This window comes from Triticum dicoccoides, chromosome 1B (assembly GCF_002162155.2).
Source record: "Triticum dicoccoides isolate Atlit2015 ecotype Zavitan chromosome 1B, WEW_v2.0, whole genome shotgun sequence".
Lineage (NCBI taxonomy): Eukaryota > Viridiplantae > Streptophyta > Magnoliopsida > Poales > Poaceae > Triticum > Triticum dicoccoides.
In genome coordinates, this window is record NC_041381.1 from 78,067,560 (window position 1) to 78,093,468 (window position 25,909).

Sequence of the window (25,909 nt, forward strand, 5' to 3'; positions counted from 1 at the left end):
CAATGCGTGACATTTCCCCGAAGGGACAGACACAGGAACGAAGAAGGACACATGCCGGCCAGCCTAAGTGTTCCAGAGCAGTAGCAAGCTACCATGGCTCAGCGGTAACACTAGGAGACATTTCCCGGTAAGAGAGGCTACTAAAGATAAACAACTAGATAGTCAGATCCCACACATACCAAGCATTTCAATCATACACACAATATGCTCGATATGTGCAAATACAACGAAGCATCACAACATGACTCTATGACACAAGTACTTTATTTAAGGCTCGGAGAGCCATACATAACATACACAAAGGTACGGGTCTCACGACCCGGCATGCAAGTCATACAGTCATACAAACCAGCAGCGGAAGTAACTTGTCTGAGTACAGACAACTAGTAAAATAAAAGAGGCTTGGAAAGCCTAGCTATACTACATGGTCCTTCACAAGCTCAGGATCACCACCTGGGCCTTTAGCCTACTCGTTGATGTCAACGTCTACATAGAACCCATCAGAAGGGGTTGCAGCGTCTTCTGTAAAAAGTAAATTATAGCAACATGAGTACAAAGGTACTCAGCAAGACTTACATCAGATCCTACATACATGCATATTATCAAGAAGGGTTGGGGGAGTTATTGCAGCAAGCCAGCTTTGACTCTTGGCTAGACTATCCTACGATACTTCAACTTGAAATGGTTTTGCGCACACGAGTCCACTACTCACCACTTCAATACACCACCGAGGATCCGCCTCCATCTTCCTACGGAAGAGCCATCCTCGGCACTCACACTTATCTTGAGGCTTTTAGCAGCTTCCATTTACTTATCTATGAACTGTATAGGCAACCAAGTAGTCCTTTACCGCGGACGCGGCTATTCGAATAGATCATGATAACCCTGCAGGGGTGTACTTCTTCATACATGTTTCCACCACTTAGCGTCTGCACACGACATGTGCTCGGCAGACTTCAAGCGAAAGCCGACGTGGGTGTAGACCACGACCTACCTAAACACTTAAGCCTCTAGTCCAGGTTTATCGCCTATTCAGGTTCCATCCGCAGGGAGTCCGGCCGAGGTTTCCCATACGGCCCCGAACGATGTGAACAGGGTTCCCGAGATACCTAACGGGTATTCGGTACACCGTGCCACGTACCTACCGCATCACAGCCCACCCCTACGGTCAGCGCTGTCCACGGCCTCCAGTAGGCTACCAACACCAGAAACTACTTGCAACTCCTGGACAGAGAGCTAGGGTGAATAAGAAGCCGAGCGGGGTCATATTTCAGGGCCCAATGCATGGTAGTAGCTGTATCTTAAATCACACATACAGATCTCAGTGCTTAAGGTCGGCTTCAATGAAACAACCCACCATGTACTCCTACATGGCCTCTCATCGATACCTTTACCAAATCGTGTTCACCACACCACTCTCATTACCGACATAATCATTTCACTCTAGCCCATCACCCAGATGAACCAGACCTGACACGACTCTAAGCATAGCAGGCATAGTAAGGTAGGAACAACACATACATATGGCTCATACAACTCCTACACATGCTAGTGGGTTTCATCTAGTTACTGTGGCAATGACAGGTCATGCAGAGGAAATGGGTTCAACTACCGTAGCACACAGCAGTTTGAAACGCGTTGTCTTAATGCAGTAAAAGAGAGCAGGAGCGAGAACATGGGATTGTATCGATATGATCAAATGGTTGGTTGCTTGCCTGATGGTTCGATGCACTGATACGGTTCTTCGTTAGGGTAATCACGGTACTCCTCGGAGGCAGAACCTGCCGCAAAGAACACCGATACACAACCATCACCAAACAATGTGCAACAATATGATGCATGCATGAAACATGGCAATATGAGTGTGTTGGGCTAATGCAACTAAAACCAGAAGGGTTTGAACAAATTTGAATCAAGGATTCAAATTTCAAACTCAAACATGGCCTTTTAAAGTGCTTTTCCTTGTTCTGCTTAAAACATCAATTTAACTTGTTTGATCATGCATGAAAATAGTACAGATGGATAGATTGCATTTTTCTGATCATTTTTCATATATAATTTGTCTGATTTGGAGTTACAGAATAAAAGTTATGAATTTTTGAAGTTTAAATAATATTCTGGAATTTCCTGATTTAAATTAAATCCAGAAATATATATATTGCGCCAGCATGACGTCAGCATGATGTCAGTGGTCAACTGCGGCTGGCTGGGGTCAAACCTGACGTGTGGGGTCCACACGTCAGTGACAGGGGGGTTAAACAGGGTTAATTTAATCCTAATTAGGAATTAGTGGCGCTGGGGCCCACTGGTCAGTGTTAGGGGGTTAACTAACAGTGATTAGCACTAATCTGACCACCTGGCCGACGGGGCCCACGCGTCAGTGACCCTGGGGGGGTCAAACCCCAGGTCGAACAGGTCAAACCCACCGGCGACATGACGCCGGCGAGGCCCGAGACGGCGGCGCGATACGGAAACGCGCTACAGGGCACGGGCGAGGCTGTGCTTGGGCTCGTTGGAGAGCCCTTGCTGGTGCGCATCGAATGGTGGTGGTGGCCGTGCCTGTGGTGGCCGGTACCGACGACGGCGAGCTCGTGAGCGGCGGCCGGAGTTCGGCTAACGGCGGGTTAGGTGATGCAGGGCGCTAGGGGAGGTGTTGGTGCGTGCTACGTGCTCCTGGTGAGGTGTGGAGCACGATGGTGTGCTCGGCTTCGAGCTACAACGGCTCCAGCCACGGCGGTGGCGAGGCACGGCGGCGGCGAGCTTCGGAGCTCAAGGGGACGGCAACTACAGGATGCTAGGGACGACGGGGCAAGGGGGAATCGGGTCAGCGGCTCACCGCGGAGCTGCAGGGATGGTTAGCGGGCTCGGGGACGTCCGGTAGCTCTCGAATCGACGACGAGGATCCACAGCGGCCGGCGACGGAAACGACGATGGTGGCGGCGTTGCAGCGCGTCCGGGGCCTCGTGGCTCGGTGGAGAGGAAGAGGGGGTCGAGGCGGAGCCTCTGGGCTAGTCGGGGGGGCGAGGAAAGGGCGGTGGCTGCAGCTACGGCGAACGGCGTCGGCGGCTGCGCTCTGCTTCGGGAGAGGGGGCGAGGGAGGCGAAGCAGGGAGAGAGGGAAGAGGTGCACGGGAGAGTGAGGGGGGTCAGGGGGATCGGGACGGCCTGCGGAAGTCGTCCACGCGGCCAGGAGCTCGTCGGCAAGCAGGAGGTGGCCGCGCGGCCGTGCGCGTGCGAGCACGCAGCAGCTTCGGGGCGAGGGGAGGAAGACGACGGAGGGCTGCAGTGGTGGGCTGGGCCGCCTGCTGGCTGGGCCGGCCAGCTGGCTGGGCCGGACAGGGAGGAGCCCAGGTAAGCTCCTCCTTTTATTTATTTTTATTTTTCTAATTTCTGACATTTGTTTTGATTTAAATAAAGTATTAAATCATTTTATAACCTTATGCCAATTTTTGTAGGAGCTAGATATATTATTCCAGAGCTCCCCAACAGATGGCATAATTTTTGGACATATATCAATATATATAACTAATATATTTCCAATGCAAATATTTATGCATTAATTCCAAATGCCCAAAATAAATACTTATGAGCTCTTAAAAATATTGGTTTGATTTTTATCTCTGTCCAATATTTTCAGAGAGCAACATGAGCATTTTCTTGGACCTTTTTGGAGAAATTTTTATTTGGATCATTTTCAGAAATGATTCTGAGGGTTTCACAAATCCCCATTTCAAGTTTCTGATGAAAGAGTAAACATGATGCAACACTCTAATGCATGACTAGCTAAGGTGTGACATATCATTTCCTTCTGCTCCTCATTGGGTTCGACACTCTTACTTATCGAAAGGACTACGATAGATCCCCTATACTTGTGGGTCATCAACTGTCTAGCCTTGCGTTATCTTGCGAATCTTGTTGGGAGGATGGCGGAGTAGAATCTGTAGAGAACCTCCGTTTTAGTTGCTCGGAAAGACCACCATCATCCAATGCCTTGCCAATTTCCTACGGCTTTATTGATTTTGCATTGTGAGGTCAAACCGACAAGAAAAAGGAATATAATTCACAGTTCAGAACTCATTCATGCATGATACTGACTAACACTACTCTGATGAAAGGCAAAGTCATGATACGAGGACGGAATATGTACGAAAAACTGGACGGCTTGACATATTCACACCTATGATGTGGTAACTAAGCAGAAGGCACTTCAACAAATTAGAAGCACTGCAAGCTAGACACCATATGGAAGGTGCAATCAATATCACTCTGCCAAGTTAAAACTGTCTTGTCATAGGTGGCGTTCATCAAACTAGAAGCACTACATGCTAGAAATGATATTCAAGATGCAAACCAGTATCACATTGCCAACTTAAAGGTGTCCTATCATAAGTGACTGATGCAGGATACACAAGAAGAGTAGTTTCATGTAAGAACATGGTGTGATAGACAGATATAGTATGTACCAAAAATAGGAAAGCGTGTCATATTCACACATATCATGTGTAAGCTAAGCAGATGAAGTTTACACTAATTAGGAGCAATACAAGCTAGACACCATATGCAACATGCAACCGGATATCACACTGCCAAGTTAGAGCAAGCACCTTGGATGGTGGAGTAGGGGAGCGGAGACTTGGACCTTGTAATGCACTAGCAATACAAGGAGAATCCGTATAGATGCTCCATTTACATTGCTGCAAAGGACCAGCATCATCGCCTTCCATACTCTTTTCCTTCCTCTTTATTGATTTTTCCTAGTCAAGTCAAACCACAAGAAAAAGGAATAAAATTTGCTCTTCAGAACTCATTGATGCATGATACTGATGAACACTACTTCCATGTAAGGCAGCCGCATGATAGGAGGATGGAATATGTATGAAAAATAGGACGGCGTGACATATTGACATGTATGATGTATAAAGTGTAAACTAAGCACAAGGTGTTTGAACTTGTTAGAAGCAATGCAAGCTAGAAACCATATGAAAGATGAAACCAATATCACTCTGCCAAATTAAAAGGGTGCCCTAACAAATGTATTTGACCAAGTTAGAAGCAATACATGGCAACATGCTAGAAATAATATGCAATATGCAATGAATAAAGGTGACTCATCGTAAGTGATTGACGAATAAAGGTAGTTTCATGTAAGAACATGGTTATCACATAGATGTAGTGTGTACCAAAAATAGGAAGGCATGTCATATTCATAGGTATAATGTATAACTAAGCAAATGCAATTTACCCTAATTAGAAGCATTACAAGCTAGACACCGTATGCAACATGCAACCACATATCACATTGCGAAGTTAGAGCAAGTACCTATGATGGTGGTGTAGGGAAAGTGCGGTCTTCAAGTACAGAGCTACATTCAATATCTTCATTTAGGCTTGCTGTTTCTTGAGAATCATGTGGAGAGGATGAAACTGCATTCTTTATAAGAGTAGCGCGTCTCATACTAACCCACGGGCGTGACTGTCTCATCCGCGATAGATGCAGGATACACAAGAATAGTAGTTTGATGTAAGAACATGGTGTGATAGGCAGATGTAGTATGTACGAAAAACAGGAAGGCGTGTCATATTCACATGTATAATGTGTAAGCTAAGGAGACGCAATTTAACAAATTAGGAGCAATACAAGCTTGGCACCATATGCAACATGCAACCAGATATCACACTGCCATGTTAGATCAAGCACCTGGGTTGTGGAGTAGGGGAGATGAGATTTGGAGCTTGCACTACAGTAGGAGTAGCAGGAGAATCTGCAGAGATCATCTGTTTCGGTTGCTCCAGAGGACCACCATCATTCTGTGCCTTCGTCCTTTCAGATTTTGCCTTGTCAAGTAAACACACAAGAAAAAGGAATGAAATTCGCACTTCCAAATTCGTTGATGCATGATACTGACGAACACAACTTCTATGTATGGCAACCACATTGTAGGAGGATGGAATATATATGAAAAACGCTAAGCAGAAGGCATTTCAACAAATTGGAAGCAATGCAATCTAGACACCATATGAAAGATCCAACCAAAATCACTCTACCAAGTTAGATGTGTCTCATTATAAGTGGCACTTCAACAAATTAGAGGCAATACATGTTTGAAATGATATGCAAGATGCAACCAATATTACACTGTCAACTTGAAGGCGTATCGCCAGAAGTGGTTGATAAGGGATACACAAGAAAAGTAGTTTGATGTAAGAATATGGTTAATAAAAAGATGTAGTATGTACCAAAAACATGAAGGCATGTCATATTCACAGGTATAATGTGTTAACTAAGCAGATGCAATTTACCCTAGAAGCATTACAAGGTAGACTTCATATGCAACATGCAACCACATATCACACTGCCAAGTATGAGCAAGCACCTGCGATGGTGGTGTGGGGGAATTGCGGTCATCAACTAGAGAGCTACGTTGACTATCTTCATTTAGCCTTGCTATTTCTTGAGAATCATGTGGGGAGGATGACACTGCACTCTTTAAATGAGTAGCGCGTCTCACAGTAACCCACTGGGGTGGCTGTCTCATCATAAGTGATTGATGAGGGATACAAAAGAGCATTAATTTGATGTACGAACATGGTTAATAGACATATGTAGTATGTATGAAAAATAGGAAGGCATGTCATTATCAAAGGTATAATGTGTGAAGTAAGCAGATGCAATTTAACCAAATTGGAAGCAATACAAGCTAGACACCATATGCAACATGCAACCACATTTGACAGCGTGAAGTTAAAGCAAGCACCTGGGATGGTTGTGTGTGGCAATTGAGATCATCAACTGCAAAGATACGTTTACTGTCTCCATCTGCTGACATTGCACCCTTTAGAGTGCTGAAACGCTTAGTGCTTATCTTTGAATTACACTGGAGCGACTTCTGTCTTTTATTTTTTGCATTCATCAACACTGCGTCAGAGTCTGAAATACCCATGCATTAAAAAACAATAGTGTGAGTATGGGTGAAGTGTGTGCACAATTAGTAAAGTGTAAAGGTAGCAGATAGCAGGTCAGTGAGAAATAAATGACGGGAGACATATTATAGATCTACAACATGCATGGCACACTAAATTACTACATGATTCTATGAAAATAAAAGTTGACTGAAAACAAATAGGTCAGTCCATTTTTTCTTCACCGTCCGATGTACAAAGAACGGGCAGATCGCCTTCATGTACCTCCAGCCAGTCAGTGTTGACGATCTTCCTCGAAACACCAGCGACCACCGGCCCAGTCCCCTACCTTCGCCCTCCCCTCGACCTCACTGCACCTCCGTGCTTGGCACCGCCCCTGGCCATCCATTCAAGCCCCTCTGACCTCCAGATTGGGCGCAAGCAGCTTCGGCGCCCCACACCCCTATGATAGACACTGATGCGCCGCTTCCCCGACAAACAGGCGGACTAGGTGCTCCACGCGCCTAAGCGGGTGCTGCTTCTTTTAATTGCGGTTTGACTGACCCTAAATTGAAATCCAGGCGGGCTACTGACCCCTAGCAAAGGTGAAATAGTAAAGGGAGGAAACCTTGTGCATTTAGTATCACGAAGAAGATGCAGTAAGAAGCGCTCAACTAGTTTCTTTCGTGGGATGAATATGGTGTGAGCAGAGACATAAGATTTGCACGAATAAGGGAAGAGGAGTACCTCTTTCTGCAGGCAGTGATGTGTCCTCCTTCTATTTTTCCAACGATCTTCTTCTGGTTCGCTAGAAACGAGAAGTTGTGGAGGACGGTGGAGCCTTGGACGAACCCAAGGCCAAGTTGTTGAGTGTGGTGCGGTGGCCGTCTGTCGGCGGCGGGGAACCAGATCCGAGGCGGCGAACGACGGCGTAGCGGGAACAACTCCGGTGCTGTGGACGGTTGCGACAATGGAGAGGCAGCGGTGAGGCGCAGGACGGCGTGTTCGAAGTGGTTCTGGTACGACGCACTTCGGCGTCGGCGTCGTGGAGGCAGCTCTGCCTCGGCTTCAGCTGCTAAGTCCTTGAGGGCGTTGCGGTTGCGGTTGCGTTGGATGACGATGCTGGGGTACCGGCTCCGGCGTGATGGAGGAGGGCGGCGGTGGATTGGGCGCTATGCGGTGGAGGACGGAGGAGGCTGGGGTTTCGCGGCTTGTGGAGAGGGCGTTTTGGCACCCACGGAGTATGAATGGGGAAATGGAGGGAGGGGGAAACTAAGGGGGGGGGGCAATGGTTCGGTTTGGGACGCGCTTGTTTGAAATTTGGGGAAAGTTACAAACTTTGCCCCCATCTAAAATTTCAGACATATTGCGGGTTGGGGGTAGGACAGTAATCTCAGGTGTCCCAAATGTGGGCGGGATAGATTTTGGCCGAGAGCATGAGTGTTTAGGTGCCCACAACGTATGAATGCTTCTCGGAGGCGGTTGAGACTGGCGTCTTGGTGAAGTTACAACCTACCCCGGTTTAGACCTTTGGACATCGGGCCAATAGGCTACACGGGCTAGAGTCAGGACAATAATTTCCTACCACCAAACATTAGTCTCGCGCGGTTTCGGGTGACCAGAGGCTTATTTGGTGCTTCGTTCAATATTTGGGAGCAGAAGCATTAACTTTTCGGTTCTCTTGAATTGAACTTTCAAGATTTGTCAAACTTCACAAATCTTCACTCTTGAAAATCCTTAAGCTACGATTATTTTGGAATGGAGGGGGTACATTTGAATATACATTGTACACGAGTATATATTAAAAAATATGCAACTTACCTCAGTTCATGCATGGTTCCAGATATAATCTCCTTGGTTGCAAAAAAAGTTAGACATGCGTATGAATATATAGCATGTTCAAACGCACAACAAAGATCGATGCCCCCTTTTAGATCTGATTTACAAATGCCATTATCTTGGTTCAAATAGATGAATGCACTTCCTATGAATTCGAATCTTCGAAACCCCCTTTATGTTGAACTAGCAAAGTGGCCCGCCCGATGTGCGGGCTAGAATTTTATAAACTTTAATAATGAGAGTATAGTATTTGATTTGTCTAAAGATAATTGGAACCAAATACAATGATATTTAGAAATATTGGACTTGTGATCATAGTCTTCTCCTACTCAAGTTTGGTTTTTCGTTGATATATAAATAAATGGACTGTCCATTTATTAGTTACTTGTTAATTATGCATGATGTACTAATTTTTTTATCGGTCACGTCATCCAAATTTTATTTGCATCATTTTCTAGCATTTTATCTTTTTGCTTTGGTATAATTTTTCTTCAAATACAGATTTAATAGTCCTCATTGTTTTCTTGTAGGCATAGGTAACTTTGTTAACCCTGTGCAAGATTGTCATCTTAATTTTTTTAGTGATTTCTTTGCTATAAGTGGATTTTTGTGAATTGGTATATAAAGTTAAAATGTATTTATATACCATACATATAATCGTTAGAAATGTCGTGAAAGGAGTTTGTTTCCATGATCATTTGATTTCGTTAAGACAAATGCACTAAGTACGACCAATGTTGGCTCATATTTTCACATAAGCAAAGTTTCATCTGACACTATCCACACTTTTCACAAAGAAACATGGTCCATACTACTTCCCTAAAAACAAAACATTATCCACACTACTATCTATAGTATGGCACCCCTTCTCTCTTTTTTCGGTTATTACAAACTGTATACGTTCCTGCCATTGAAGGCATAATAAATTTTAATGTTCAGGCGCATAGCTGCAACAGCTATAGAATGTTATACAAGTCCATGAGTTCTTCATGGAAAACTTTAGAAAAGCCAACATTAGTATATTGTTAAAGAACAACATCATTAAATATGTTATTTCCTTTATTATTACTTGAAAGCAACATATGGCTAGTTAACTAAACTTCAATTATGTAGTAAGATTTTCACAACCTTCAATGTATGAATTATTTGTTGTAAAATGCAAAAAATGTTCTGCATGATGGGTTGTGCATATGAAGGAGATGAAAAGCAAAATACCTAAAAGTACAATGGACCGGATAACATCACAACAATACACTTGTCATGAGGCTGGGAAAAAATGCAGGTATACATGCAAACACAAAAAGATGTGGACAAATGAATATAGCTAGATACACTGTTCCATGAGATATTACAACATTCAATCATGTTACATTTATCTAAATGAGCTCTGCTGAAGTTTCCTAATAACACACATGGTGCATCCACTTTCTTTTCCCAAATAAATCAAGGGTCCTTCCAAGGCTGTTTAAACAGTAAAATATATATCAAATAAAAAAACTTTCACAACTATATAATATAGACGTACAAAACAGAGTATTTACTTACTAATACTCCGAGCTCATGAAACTTTTTAGCATCGTGTCACCTGTTTAGATATGGTTTAGATAGAGAATGGTTGAAAAGAGTGAGAGAATACACACCACTACATAGAACAAAAACAGCTAGATGACGCACCTATGAGGCTATGATAACCATTGTTTGCAAGTACATCACACCAACGTCCAATGGGGTTCTATACATGTATTTTAGATATTAGATGAATTTAAAGTGCAGCTAAAAGAGTACAAAAAAATAATAGTGTAAATAAAATGCTATGGAAGATATTATTAATGATGCAGCTATGATAGCCAATGGTATTAACTACATCGCTAAGAATAGCGTGAACAAATTAATATGAAGATACTACACTAATCTCTCACTGATCTCTTGCAAATAATGGTCACTGAAATTGATGTGCCATGACTCTGACACAAGAACCGGAAACCGCAACTTTAAGCTAAGTTTTTTTGTTAGGCCCCTGGAGCTCCTCATGGTAGCAAACAACCAAGTACGAAGGCCAAATCCTTCTATGTTTATTTAACTCAAAATTTTCCCATGTCTATTTTTCCCCCACAAGTAAAATTCTACAGCTCCTCTAGGTAGCAAGTAACCTAGGGAGGAACCGAAGTACATTCATCCTTTTCTAATTCATATTGAACGGGCAATCTTGGACATCATGAGTTCAAATAACATCAGATAGAATACAAAATCTATAAACACTAAAAAAATTGAGGTGACCGCAGAAACATGTTTGCACTCTCACTTGGACCTCCACCTCATCTTGAATCCTGGAACATAACATGGTGTAGGTAACACTACTGGAACTCCAACTAATAAAAGTTTTGGGACCCCTTTTTTTGCAGTTATTACAAACATTAAATACATAATAAATTTCAATGTTCAGGAGCATAGCTGCAGCAACTATATACAGGTCCATGACTGAAATTAGCTCAATGCTACACATATAAACATGGGTTTTATTTGCTAAATAATCATTGATTTGGCACCTTAGTTTTTCAGTAGGCCAGTGTCCAAAAGCTTATCAAACATGCATATCATCGGCTACAAAATTCTTGCACTAAAATCAGGACCATAATGGCATAATTTCTTGCACGCTCTAGCATCATTGTAATTCCAGTGGACACGTACTTACCAAATGATGAATCAATATAGTGGCACACTGGAACATGGTTTCTAATTTTATGCTGCTCCATCTCCCACTACTGCCTCCATCTGCACGACCCCACACATCACACAACTCCTCCTTCAGCTGCAGCTGTACGTATGTTGTTACCTGTGCCGCATAGTAGGACTGCTTCGGCTAGGACCTGAAGCCGAGTTACATGTAACTATGTGCGGAAGCTAGGCTAATTGATGGTTCATGAAGATTCAAGAAACAAAATGTTGGGGTTGTTGGTAGCAGATGTCGGCGGCGACCGTCGCCAATCAGGTTTTCTTCTAGAGTCCTGTTCCACCTGTGGTTCAATTAAGAAACATAAGGATTATCTAAATTTTGCAGAAGCGCTACTCATGTGGAAATTAGATAAGATTTTCTTTTTCTTTTTCTGCAAAGTGCACCGCACACAGATCATGTTGAGATTTCTTCGTTGAACTACATTTACTCACTTAGCTACCAGCAAGTAGAGAAGCACTTCTCATGTACAAATTAAAGTATTCTAGATAAATTTGAAGCTGGTCATGAGAGCAAATATATCAGTTCCTTGAATATCCTAATAATGTATTGAAAATTCTAAAGCTTGAAGTTACACCAAACTATATGTATCAAGACAATGATATTCAGCTATATAATTAAGCTTGCATTGATTTCAAGGTGACTGTTGAATATGGTACTTTAAAGAAACCGTAAAGAGCAGGACAATAACTCACAATTATATAGGTTTGATACCTGAAAATGCAACTTTCAGTTACACTTCAACGAAGATATCTTTTTGTAGTGAATGAATGCCGCTTCATGTACCGCTTATCTGGAGCACCACATTAGGAACCCCACGACTGATTGGCAACATATATAAAAAGGAACAAAACCCAGTCAGCAAGCGGCTAGTGAGAGTCGTACATCTGCAGTGCATATATACCAATGATTGTGAGTAGTTATCTACGACCAATCTGAAATTTATCTTGAATCTAAATGATTTTCTATAAAATGGAGTTACTCACTCAGTCTTGGAACATGCTGTGTTGGAAATTAAGAGGGAATGGGCAAATCTTGATAGAAGCAATGGGGACAGTGAACATTAACCAACCAATCTACACCCTAGGTTTGTGGAGGGGCATCATATCTTAAGGGTATGAGTGGAAGAAGGGAGTCGACGGTGTACCTGCTCGTATTCTTCGGTCTCCGGTGATAGCCGTCGTCGCCGGCGCTCGCGGCCTCGGTGACGGTCGTGGCTGCCGCTGTTCGCCTCCCTCTATTTCACGTTTCAGAGGAAGAAAGAGAAGAGATGGAAAAGATTGAGCGAGTGGAAGAAGGGAGTCGACGATGTACCTGGTCGTCTTATTCGGTCCCCGGTGATAGCCGTCATCGTAGGCGCTCGTGGCCTCGGTGATGGTCGTGGCCGCCGCCATTCGCCTCCCTTTGTTTCTTGTTTGAGAGGAAGGAAGAGAAGAGGAGATGGAAAAGATTGAGCGAAGCGCAATGAGGTTAAGGTGTTGTTTTCTTAACTTAATTAAATCTAATATGTTATTTTTTAGGGTGCTTTAACTATTTTTCTTAAATGAGAGATGAGAGATGGTACGTGTAAACTGTTTTGCCTTGGTAATTTTTTTGACGTGGGCAAGATTGTTTTTTTGGATGACATGGGCAAGATAACTTATTAAGGGCAATGGTGGGTAATTTCTTGACCTTTCCATCCATTGGCTATGCTCGCCTAATCAGTTTAAATTGATGGTCAGGTGTTTCTAATTATTGTAGGATTTTCTAGACTAATTCTCTTTTTTCTGGTTATCCCATTAATCGCTTTTCATATATAATAGATAGATTCAACATGTATTCTATTTCATAGCTAGCAATCTGGAATGTATCCATGCAAGTGACAAATGTATAAAGTGCTTCACACTAACAACATGAAGTGCACTAATTAATGTTTATATATGACTTGCAAAAGCAGTCCATTGCCTGTATTTCAAACCGCTCTCACTCTATGGATTGATAATATGAAATAAACACATGCACATGCTAGAATTCAATAGAGTATGGGTGTCTGATAGACCGATTTTCGTCCATACGCAATTTGCAAAATTTATGATCTCATCCAAAAGTAATAATGTCATCTATATTTTAATTTAATGCGTAGAACCGCCTTTTACATGTAGATGCACTATGCCTTGGCCCGTTCTCACAAACGCGCTATATATCTCTCTATCTAACGCATAAGTGCACTCACTTTATATGCATCGGCATTTCTCTTACACATGCTCACAATCTCTCCTGGGGTGTCGGGGTGTCTCACGCACATGCTCTCTCTCTATCTCTCTCTCTTTTTCTGACTACTATGTACCACTCTTTTCACTAATCTCAGTTGGAAAACACTATTTCTCTCATATGCATATATACACACACACGGTCTCTACTAGCCCTCTATACGCACATATATGTGCCTACGTGTCTCCTGCACGCACATTATCTTTAGGCCTCTCTTGCACACATTGCCCATGACCCCCCCAGTAGTTGGTAGATATGATTCCATCATATCATTCAGTAGGATATCCCTGACTGTTAGGCTGGATGGTAATACGAGGCAAAAGTTTTACCCTAGTTAGGACCCTTGCAGTTGAGGAAAAAGCCTACTCTTGGTACTGTATATTAGTGACAGGGGTGTGTACAAAGTACACATGAATACCAGGCATTGTGCGTGTGTGTATACTATCGACGAACTAGCCCCCAAGCTTCTATAACATACTCGGGGCCTAGGGTTACAAATCATATATAGTCGGCTTATCACCAGTGGGGATAGAGTCCTCCACGACTCTGGTAGCTTCGTGTTGTACGCCGAGTCCTCCACATGGGTCTTCGTATCTCGATCCAACCTATGTGGCGCAGGATGGAACCGACCCATGAGTCCTCATGTTGACCCACCACACCACACATGCAACCGACCACTAAGAAAATAAGCATATTCAATAGTACAATGTTATACATGAAAGTTAATTGCATGGTGCATCCAAAAAAATTTGTTCTGCATTGTGAATGTTTATATAGTCTCCTAAAATATCAGTCACGGGAAAGAGAAACGACGGACATATCTCTCCTTGTCTCCACCGGACACCCCCTCTTTCTACACCACTTTCATGTACGCACACAAACTATCTTTCGGCCCTCTAAAAGTATGCATGCCCATGACACATTCACACATGAGGGTCACTGTATTTCAAGCTAAAGCACTATACAGTCACTGGACTTCGGGATATGCTCATTACGGTCACCGTATACATTCTCGTGGTGAGCATACGGTATCTAGCTCACGATACATCTCCGTATTTTCTTGGTGACACTAATGGACTTTGCATTTGATGCGTGCTCCGTTGTTGACGACACTTACGGTCATTGTATTTGAAGCGGAAGCACGATATGGTCACTGGACTTCAGAATAAGCTCATCATGGTCACCACATACATTTTGTCGTGCTAACCAACATGTGGTTGGATGGTTAGGAGGACAGTGGTTTCTCAAGCCCACCAGGGTTAAAGTCCCGGTGCTCGGATTTATCCTGGGTTAATTTCAGTATTTTCCGGTGATCTGCGTTCAGTGGGAGGAGACGTTCCACTCGACTATGAGGTACCTATGGTGACTTCATAAAATCCCAAGATCATATGCTGGCTCACTCTCTCGAAGGTGCTCATAGGGGTAGGGTCTGCGTGTGTGCACTTATAGCGGTGAGTGATTGTGCGTATACATGAGCCCTTGCGTCTGTACCGTGTTAAAAAAATACATGTCGTGATTATACGGTCAGTGGCTCACCCCTACAACTCCGTATTTTGTGGATGACACAATCAATTGACCAGTCAAATGTTCCACGTGGTGCAACTAGTGTTGCACCATCGGGGCACGTAACCATGGGGCCCACCTATCATCCCGTATATGAAAGAAAGAAATGGTAGTTTGAGTTTGTACTGTGTTAATAAAATACATTTTAGGGTGATCATACGGTCACTGGCTCACCATACAGCTCCGTAATTTGTTGATGACACAATCAATTGACCAGTCAAATGGTCCACATTCAGCAGCGCACATTACCATAGGGCCCACCCGTCAGCGCGTATATGAAGGACAGAAATGGTAATAAATTAGTGGTCGGTGGGTATTCGAAGTCGTGAAACCTCTGGTTGGCAATCGCTGGCGGTGGGGGCGGGGGCGGCGCGGTGATTGGTCGGTGGCATGGGGATCACCGGAGAAAAAGCCTGGCATGGGGGGCCTGGAGGGATGGCCGGTGCGGCGGCGGACCGGCAGTGGGGAGTGGTTTCGAGGCGGGTGGTGTCGGTGTCAAAATCGGCGGATCTCGGGTAGGGGGTCCCGAACTGTGCGTCTAAGGCTAATGGTAACAGGAGGCGGGCGACACGATGTTTACCCAGGTTCGGTCCCTCTCGATGGAGGTAATACCCTACTTCCTGCTTGATTGATCTTGATGATATGAGTATTACAAGAGTTGATCTACCACGAGATCGTAGAGGCTAAACCCTAGAAGCTAGCCTATGATTATGATTGTTGTTGTCCTACGCACTAAACCCTTCGATTTATATAGACACCGGAGGGGGCTAGGGTTACACAGAGTCGGTTACAGAGAAGGAGATCTACATGTCCGAATTGCCAAGCTTGCCTTCCACGCAAAGGAGAGTCCCATCCGGACACGGGACGAAGTCTTCAATCTTGTATCTTCATAGTCCAATAGTCCGGCCAAAGTATATAGTCCGGCTGTCGGAGGACCCCTTAATCCCGGACTCCCTCAGTAGCCCCTGAACCAGGCTTCAATGACGATGAGTCCGGCGCGCAGATTGTCTTCGGCATTGCAAGACGGGTTCCTCCTCCGAATACTCCATAGAAGATTTTGAACACAAGAATCATGTCCGGCTCTGCAAAACAAATTCCACATACCACCGTAGAGAGCACGATATTCCACAAATCTAATCTGCTGACAACTTTTTATAGCGTGACATCATGCCACGGCCCGGTCATTATTCGAACCATTTTTCACAACCTGCCACCGCACATATCGCGAGGCAGTTTTATCGGCACGTCTTGTCGAAGCAGAGATCGTGTCCCCTCATCGCGGGATTCTCATCAATATGGGTGTGGGTAACCCAACCGTGCCATCAATCGTGGCGCTTGGGGAATAAGCAATTTTAACGGGCAAGTGGGAAGGCGCATGATCTCTGCTACCTTTATAAGGGGATAAGAACTCCCTCTTTCACCCATGCCTTCTTCCTCTGCTCATCAATTCCTACTTGCTCAAGCCCTAGCGCTCAGGCGTTCGTCTTCTCCGCCCAAAAAGGTTTCCCGAAAATGTCCGGATCCAGAGTAGGAGGCAAGTGGATGGCCTCTACCGTCCAGGAGAAGGATATCAAAAAGCTCCGGGGGCAGGGTATTTGGCCAAGAGAATCGGCCATCATCTTCTGACGGCGGGACAAATCGTCCCCACCCCGGAACCCCACGAGAGGGTGGTATTCCTCCCTCATTTTGTCCGCGGGCTAGGGTTTCCCCTCCACCCATTTGTTCACGGAATTATGTATTATTATGGGATTGATTTTCATGATCTATCCCCCAATTTCTTCCTCAATATCTCGACATTCATCATCGTGCGCGAGGCCTTTCTCCGTGTCCCGCCGCACTTTGCTTATGGATGAAGGTTTTTAATGTGAAGCCCAAGGTAGTGAGCGGCGAGCATGCCGAATGCGGAGGCACCATGGTGAGAAAGATGCCCAACGTTACATGACCAACAGGTACTTTCAATGACTCTGTCAAGGACTGGCAGCAGAAGTGGTTTTACATCACCGAGCCGCGCGGCAAGGAATGGGCCGCCACTCCAGAGTTCAGATCCGGCGCCCCCCTGCAACTTACGTCCTGGCCCAAGAAGGGCATGAACTGGCCTTCGTCTGACGAGCTATTGGAGTTCCAGACGCGCATCCAAGACATGGAAGACAAGAACATCAAGCTCGTCAATGTAGTCCAGGTGATGTTAGTTCGCTGGATTCTACCTTGTCAACACCGGGCTTGCAATTTATGGGAGTTCGACCTGGCCAAGCACCAGACCTTGCTAAAGCTCTTCGGATCCTCGCATGAAGACATCTGGAAGGTGCTTTTCAAGTCCGGCAAATCGTGGCCGGACTCCGCCGAGGACCGCGGGTACCAACTGTCCCGCCCTGCAAGTTCGGTAAGTGATTGTTCGTTGAAAATTCATATGTTTTATTCGCATATCCTTAGGAAAATGCTTGATGTGTTTCCCCCAAATTCCCTAGGGCTGGGCGAAGAAGGCGGGGCGGATCTACTGTCCGGCCCTGCTGCCAGAAGAACCAGCCGGCACACTTCTGATGAAGATGCTGGTCCCGACGCCTTACAAGGCACCGAAGAAGAAGGCCGAAAAGGAGGCCAAGAAGACCAGGGGCGGCCTCCGTCGTCGTGGCGCTTCGGACACAAGATCCGAAGACTCCAATGCCCATTCTTCCTCCGAAGAGGATGAGGAGGAGGAAGGAGACGAATCCCCCGCGGGAGGGGAGAAAGAAAAGGACGGCCTCCACATCCTTGGAGGCCAAGTCGCCTAAGAGAGGAAAAACTCCTCTTCAAGAGGAGTCCACCGCCGCCGCCGATAGCAGCACGGAGTGGGATCCCAGGGCCAAGCCCCTGGTGAACTCGTGAGTATAGAATCCGAACATGTTCATGTGTCCAGACTTGTCATGGCATGATATTTTAATCTGAGTCGTACTTTTTTCAGTCCGGCAAGGTCCCGCACCGAACAATCCTCGTGAGAGGATTTGCTGGGTTCTGGTGCAATGGAGAGCGGGAGACCCCCGAAGGCCCCCTCCCCCAAACATCTGAATGAAACCGAGGTTTCGTCCCAGAAGGACCCAGGCCACGGAGGGGGGGGAGATCGCAAAGGCCGCGCCAGGAGGCCAGACTTCAGGGTCCGGACACACGGGAGAGAAGGCTCCCGTGGACGTCGACGGCGGGGGTTATCTTGAATCCGGCCCCCAGCCGGACATGATTTTGGAGACCCATAAGGCCCAGGGTCAGGCAGGCAGCCTCCGTCAGCTGAAGGAGGTGTGTCTATTCCACCGGCAACCTCTGTCCATCCAGAGGTGCCGGATGCTTATTGGCGACGCTAAAGGGTGCCTCCATCGTTGCTGAACACCATGCCCTTATGGGTGCGGTGATTGAGAAGATTCAGTTCACTGAGGGTGGACTGAATGAATCCTGTATCAGCCTCATAAGAGGCTTTGAGGTATGTTTTATGAGGTGTGGAAGAATGTCATGGTATAGATAGTAGCCCCTGATACACTATTCAGTGAAAGAAAGAACCTGACAGAGGATCAAATTTATGTTCGCAGGAGACTCACTTGATGACATCTATCACTCTTTTTAATAAGCAGGCGTCTGTAGCAACTGCCGCCTCTCATGCTGCGGAAGTATCCGGACTGAGGCATAGTTTGGAGCGGGCCGAAGGAGAACTTGGCCAAGTGAAGAAACAGCTGGAGGATAACCAAGGTATGTAGAAACCTTTTTTATTTAGCACAAATGAATAAGTGTGCATGATGAAAATATTTTTATAATGTGCTCTAGGGGCGACGGCCGAGATTGAGGCTCTTAAAAAGGCTATGGCCGAAGCCGAGAAGAAGGCAGCCGCAGAGCAGGCTCTCCGTGAGAAACACGAGGCCATATTTATTGAGGCTGAGCGAGAGCTTCAAGAGGCCGTGAAGAAATGCGAGACCTTGGAGCAGAGTTTAGCAGGGAAAGAATTCGAACTCTCCTAGGCTCGCCAAGCCGCAAGTGATGCCCGGGAGGAAGCCTTAGTGCCCTGAAGGAAATCCAGGAGGCGAGGAAGATTGCAGCTGGTAAGGTTTTTTCTATACAAAGCGGGTATTTGAAAGGAGAAAATCAAGTTGAGAGTTTAAATTCTGATTTCTCCAGGGGTATTTGCGGAGCTGCCACGCAGCATATCTGATGCCGCCCAATTCTACCGAGCTGAAGAGAGGAATACTACGGATAAGCTCTTCTGGATGCAGTATCTGGCGCCGAATTATCTGGTGCCGTTTTCCGATCAACTAAAGCTGCTGGTCGAACTGCATAAGGCGGCCGAGCTAGCAATGAAGGATTTGATTATCCGGCTGTGGCCCGCCGAGCTGATTCCGAGCAGTTACTTCGGGCTCGTGAAGGCTTGTGAGTGCCTGCCCTCGACTCGAAGTCATCAAGCGGACGGTCTGCATAGAAGGTGCACGAATGGCCTTCGCCCGCGCAAAGATGCATTGGGAGAAGACGGATGCAGAAAAGCTGATGACGAGGGACCGCCGGAGGGAAAGGAGCACCGCAAGCCCGAGCTGTATTATGAAGGTGTCTTGAAAGGAGCCCGCCTTGCGGCGGAGCAATGCACCAAGGACATTTTATTTTCATGAATACGGTCAAGTTTTCCCTTTGTAATATTTGAACAAGATCATTTCTATCATTTATTGCTTGTTGTTTGAAAGTTTTTCCTCCTGTGCGGCTGTTTTATATATTAATCCTGAGAGTTGGCTAGTCGCCGGCTTCTGCCCCCATGTAGTAAGTACGGGGGTGTTCGGGATAAACATGTACACTCTTTATCCCAGTTTTGGGTCCTTGAGGGAGGTGTTCAGCACAGCGAACTAGGCAATCAGACTATAGGGCTTTATCACTTTGACTTAGCCATAGGAGTTTTAAAAGGAAGGTAGGCGCAGCCCTTGGTGTTCGGAAGACCGCACGAGGGGCTTTACAGGCGCCTGATCGGAAGAAAAGCCGATCCCTCGCACGCTGCATTGGTTATGGCATTATGCGGAGGAAATCCTTAAAGATTTTACAACCTCTCAAACAGCTGACCAGCTCTCGCCAGGGGTGGGCGTTCGGTTCCCCCGAACCGAACGGTTCGGTGCTTCGGTGTTTCAGTTTTCTCGGTTCCTAGAAAACACCAACCGATCGGTCTCTAGCAATAATGGAAACCGAGCCTTTGGTGCACCGGTTGATCGGTTCGGTATTCGGTTTTGCACCGAATACACCGAACAGCCGGGGCCTGGCCGCCTGGGCACTACCGCGCTAGGCTGGTTTGAGCTGGCCGGATGGTATAGCTGCTAGTACCTTGTTTGTCTCAACACGAGTTATTCTCAAACAATAAAAAAAGGTGACAGGAGGTGAGCGAGACCGCATGTAGTAGCAAACAACACCTAGGTTCACTATTAAAAAAGGGCATCCAGTACACACGTGGACGAGAATTAGCGAGCGAATCATGGAACCAGCCGGCCAGCCTACGGCACTGTTTGCCACTCATCACATCAATGCGCCATCAATTCAATTGATTTTCATCTCGTTGGCTGGCAGCACAAAGTCAGAGCGTACGAATGGAAACTAATTTATGGAGTACGCGTGATTAGCTAGCAAAACTGTTTGAGTTAGCAGCGGCCACGGTGCTTCGGTCAATTCTGTGCAGCGAGTGCATAGACCGAAATCACCGAAGTATACTCGGTTTCTCATAATCATTAACCGAGCATAGTACCGAATAAATCGGTTTCGGTCAATTCGGCTTCGGTTCAGGTTAATTCGGTTCGGTCGTTCGGTTTTCGGGTTATATGCCCACCCCTAGCTCTCACTGCATCATGACAGTCAGTTTTCGGCTTTCTCTACTGAGGTGCTCGTCCGGAAGAACCGGGAAACAATCACAGTAGTTCTCCCTGTGCTACCTTAGCCAATATAGCGGAACATAAGGTACCAAAACATAGGAGCCGGGCAAACCCAACTATTGACCCAAGACATGATTCGGAGCTGATGCATATAATGCTATAAGTTCGGGGTGCCGAATAATAACCCACAAGTATAGGGGATCGCAACAGCTTTCGAGGGTAAAGTATTCAACCCAAATTTATTGATTTGACACAAGGGGAGGCAAAGAATATTCTTGAGTATTAGCAGTTGAGTTGTCAATTCAACCACACCTGGATAACTTAGTATCTGCAACAAAGTATTTAGTAGCAAAGTAGTACAATAATAAAGGTAACGGTAACAAAAGTAATGTTTTTGGGTTTTGTAGTGATTGTAGCAGTAGCAATGGAAAAGTAAATAAGCGAAGAACAATACGTGAAAAGCTCGTAGGCAATGGATCAGTGATGGATAATTATGCCGGATGCGATTCCTCATGTAATAGCTATAACATAGGGTGACACAGAACTAGCTCCAGTTCATCAATGTAATGTAGGCATGTATTCCGTAAATAGTCATACGTGCTTATGGAAAAGAACTTGCATGACATCTTTTGTCCTACCCTCCCGTGGCAGTGGGGTCCTAGCAGAAACTAAGGGATATTAAGGCCTCCTTTTAATAGAGAACCGGAACAAAGCATTAGCACATAGTGAATACATGAACTCCTCAAACTACATCATCACCGAAAAGTATCCCGATTATTGTCACTTCGGGGTTGTCGGATCATAACACATAATAGGTGACTATAGACTTGCAAGATAGTATCAAGAACACACATATATTCATGAAAACATAATAGGTTCGGATCTGAAATCATGGCACTCGGGCCCTAGTGACAAGCATTAAGCATAGCAAAGTCATAGCAACATCAATCTCAGAACATAGTGGATACTAGGGATCAAATCCTAACAAAACTAACTTGATTACATGGTAAGTCTCATCCTTCCCATCACCGTCCAACAAGCGTACGATGGAATTACTCACACACGGCGGTGAGCATCATGAAATTGGTGATGGAGGATGGTTGATGATGACGACGGCAACGAATCCCCCTCTCCGGAGCCCCAAACGGACTCCAGATCAGCCCTCCCGAGAGAGATTAGGGCTTGGCGGCGGCTCCATATCGTAAAATGCGATGAAACTCTCTCTCTGATTTTTTTCTCCCCGAACGTGAATATATGGAGTTGGAGTTGAGGTCGGTGGAGGTCCAGGGGGCCCACGAGATAGGGGGCGCGCCTAGGAGGAGGGGGCGCACCCCCCACCCTCGTGGACAGGGTGTGGGCCCCTGGTCTTGATTCTTTAGCCAGTATTTTTTATATTTTCCAAAAAGTGCCTCCGTGGATTTTCAGGACATTCCGAGAACTTTTCTTTTCTACACATAAAACAACATCATGGCAGTTCTGCTAAAAACAGCGTCAGTCTGGGTTAGTTTCATTCAAATCATGCAAGTTAGAGTCCAAAGCAAGGGCAAAAGTGTTTGGAAAAGTAGATACGTTGGAGACGTATCAACTCCCCCAAGCTTAAACCTTTGGTTGTCCTCAAGCAATTCAGTTGATAAACTAAAAGTGATAAAGAAAAACTTTTACAAACTCTATTTGCTCTTGTTGTTGTAAACATGCAATGCCATCATTCTGGTTTCAGCAAATATTATGAACTAACCATACTCACAATAACACTTAGGTCTCACAATTACTCATATCAATAGCATAATTAGCTAGCGAGCCATAATAATAAAACTCGGATGACAACACTTTCTCAAAATAATCATAACATGATATAACAAAATGGTATCTCGCTAGCCCTTTCTGAGACCGCAAAACATAAATGCAGAGCACCTTTGAAGATCAAGGACTGACTAAACATTGTAATTCATGGTAAAAGAGATCCAGTCAAGTCATACCCAATACAAACCAATAGTAATGAATGCAAATGACAGTGTGCTCTCCAGCGGGTGCTTTTTAATAAGAAGGGTGATGACTCAACATAAAAGTAAATAGATAGGCCCTTCGCAGAGGGAAGCAGGGATTTGTAGAGGTGCCAGAGCTCGATTTTAAAATAGAGATTGAATAACATTTTGAGCGGCATACTTTCCCTATCAACGCAACAACTATGAGATGGCTGTATCTTCCATACTACATGCATTATAGGCAGTTCCCAAACAGAATGGTAAAGGTTTATACTCCCCCAACCACCAACAGGCATCAATCCATGGCTTGCTCGAAACAACGAGTGCCACCAACTAACAACAGCCCTGGGGGAGTTTTGTTTAATTATTTTTATTTGCTTTGATCTTTTTGGATCAAGGGACTGGGCATCCCGGTTATCGGTCCTTTCTCGTGAATGAGGAGTGGAGTCCACTCCTCTTGAGAATAACCCACCTAGCATGGAAGATATAGGCAGCCCTAGTTGAAACATGAGCTGCTCGAGCATACAAAACAGAATTTCATTTGAAGGTTTGGAGTTTGGCACATACAAATTTACTTGGAACGGCAGGTAAATACCGCATATAGGAAGGTATAGTGGACTCATATGGAACAACTTTGGGGTTTAAGGAGTTTGGATGCACAAGCAATATTCCCGCTTAGTACAGGTGAAGGCTAGCAAAAGACTGGGAAGCGACCAACTAAGAGAGCGACAACAGTCATAAACATGCATTAAAATTAATTTACACCGAATACAAGCATGAGTAGGATATAATCTACCATGAACATAAATATCATGAAGGCTATGTTGATTTGTTTCAACTACATGCGTGAACATGTGCCAAGTCGAGTCACTCAATTCATTCAAAGGAGGATACCATCCCATCATACCACATCATAATCATTCTAATAGCATGTTGGCACGCAAGGTAAACCATTATAACTCATAGCTAATCAAGCATGGCGCAAGCAACTATAATCTCTAAATGTCATTGCAAATATGTTTACTTCATAATAAACTGAATCAGGAATGATGGACTCATCATATTTATAAAAACAAGAGAGGTCGAGTTCATACCAGCTTTTCTCATCTCAGTCCATCATATATCGTCATTATTGCCTTTCACTTGCATGACCGAACGATGTGTATAATAATAGGAGTGCACGTGCATTGGACTAAGCTGGAATCTGCAAGCATTCAACTCAAGAGAGAAGATAGGGTAATATGGGCTCTAAATTAAATAAACAATCATGCATATGAGAGCCACTAGGCATTTCAATATGGTCTTCTCGACCCCCAAAGGAAAGAAAAGAAAATAAAACTATTTACACAGGAAAGCTCCCAACAAGTAAGAAGAAGAATAAGAAATATTTTTGGGTTTTCATTTTAATTACTACTACAGGCATGGAAATTAAACTAACTAATTTTTTTGGTTTTTCTTAAGGTTTATCAAACACACAAGAAGAAAACTAGAAAAAGAAATTTAAACTAACATGGATAATACAATGAAAGAGTATGAGCACCGACGACTAGTATGTGAACATGAATGTAAAGTCGGTGAGAAATACGTACTCCCGCAAGCTTAGGCTTTTGTCCTAAGTTGGTCTAATACCAAGGACCGCTGCTACTCTCCCCGGTGTACTGGGAGGTGTAATCAGGATACCACTGGCTGGTCGTCTCCGGATCCCACTGGAAAGATGATGCACGATAAGGGTCCAGTGCAGGTTCCAGCTTAGGTTCAGGTTCTGGAGTGGATGCTTGGGCTCGATGAGCATACACTGCCTCCGGCGAGACAAGAAAATTCTCTGCAAGCAAATCAAACAACAGAGGCGCATGCAAATAATAGTCTCATTGTGTTTCTTATTAAAACTAAGGTTATACAAGAGCATCCTTTCTTTGTTGTGAACAATAAACTTGTGGGCTACCATGCTCCTGTAATGTAAAATGTGAGGAGGCAATTTTGTCTCCTCTTTCTCATGGTGCCTAATAGTTATCTAAAAATGTCTAGCAAGACGTGAAGCATAGATACCTCCAAATATGGGGCCTTTTTTACGATTCAGGCTTAGCCGTTTAGCGATGACGGCACCCATACTAAAACTATAATCTCCAAGCAAGGCATGTTGAAGAATGATAATATCAGGAACACTAAGGTTTCCACTATTTCCACGACCAATCAAGCATCTACTAGCAAATATGGCAAAGTAGCGTAAAACAGGAAAATGTATGCTAGAGATTTTTGCCTCGGAACCCTTCTTTGGTTCCTCTACAACTATAGTGTTAACAAAGCCATCCACATCTTTACGATGGGGTTCCTCTAATTCTCCCTCATAGGGTATCCTACACACCGCGCAAAAATTACGTAAAGACATTTCTCTGAATTCATCATATAAATGAAATGATATTGAGGACGGCGACTTCTTAGGATAATAATAAATTTTTTGCACGAAAGTATTGGTGAGTAAGAGATACTGATCGATCCGGTCGTTCATGAAACTGGGGAGGCCTGCATTCTCGATCAAAGAATAAAAATCTTCATGAATTCCAGTTTCTTTCAAGAAATCATCGCATGGCCATTCACACGACCGTACTTCCGCTAAGCGAGGAAGATTATACTTGGCTTTTTCCTTCTCTCTAGCTTGTTTTTCCTGAGAGCCTTGGCTAGAAGAGCCCCTCAAAAGTTTCCTTAACATTTTCTGAAAATTTCTGAAATTTTAGTAACTTCAAAATAAAACTGAATAAAACTAACCAAGATTGATAGCAACTACTCCTACAAGTGCCTAGA

General features: G+C 44.7%; 1 long non-coding RNA gene across 3 annotated transcripts; it reads right to left on the minus strand.

Moving 5' to 3' along the window:
• Positions 1-9,974: 9,974 nt before the first annotated feature.
• Positions 9,975-12,919, minus strand: LOC119320609. 3 transcript variants are annotated; one of them, XR_005155044.1, is made up of 6 exons: positions 12,784-12,919; positions 12,617-12,706; positions 12,184-12,290; positions 10,413-11,752; positions 10,284-10,323; positions 9,975-10,199 (listed from the first exon to the last, which is right to left on the minus strand). It is a non-coding gene; the product is annotated as an uncharacterized LOC119320609 (long non-coding RNA). The 3 variants fall into 3 exon arrangements; XR_005155043.1 differs by having other exon boundaries at positions 12,617-12,919; XR_005155045.1 differs by having other exon boundaries at positions 12,165-12,290; positions 12,617-12,919.
• Positions 12,920-25,909: the final 12,990 nt, after the last annotated feature.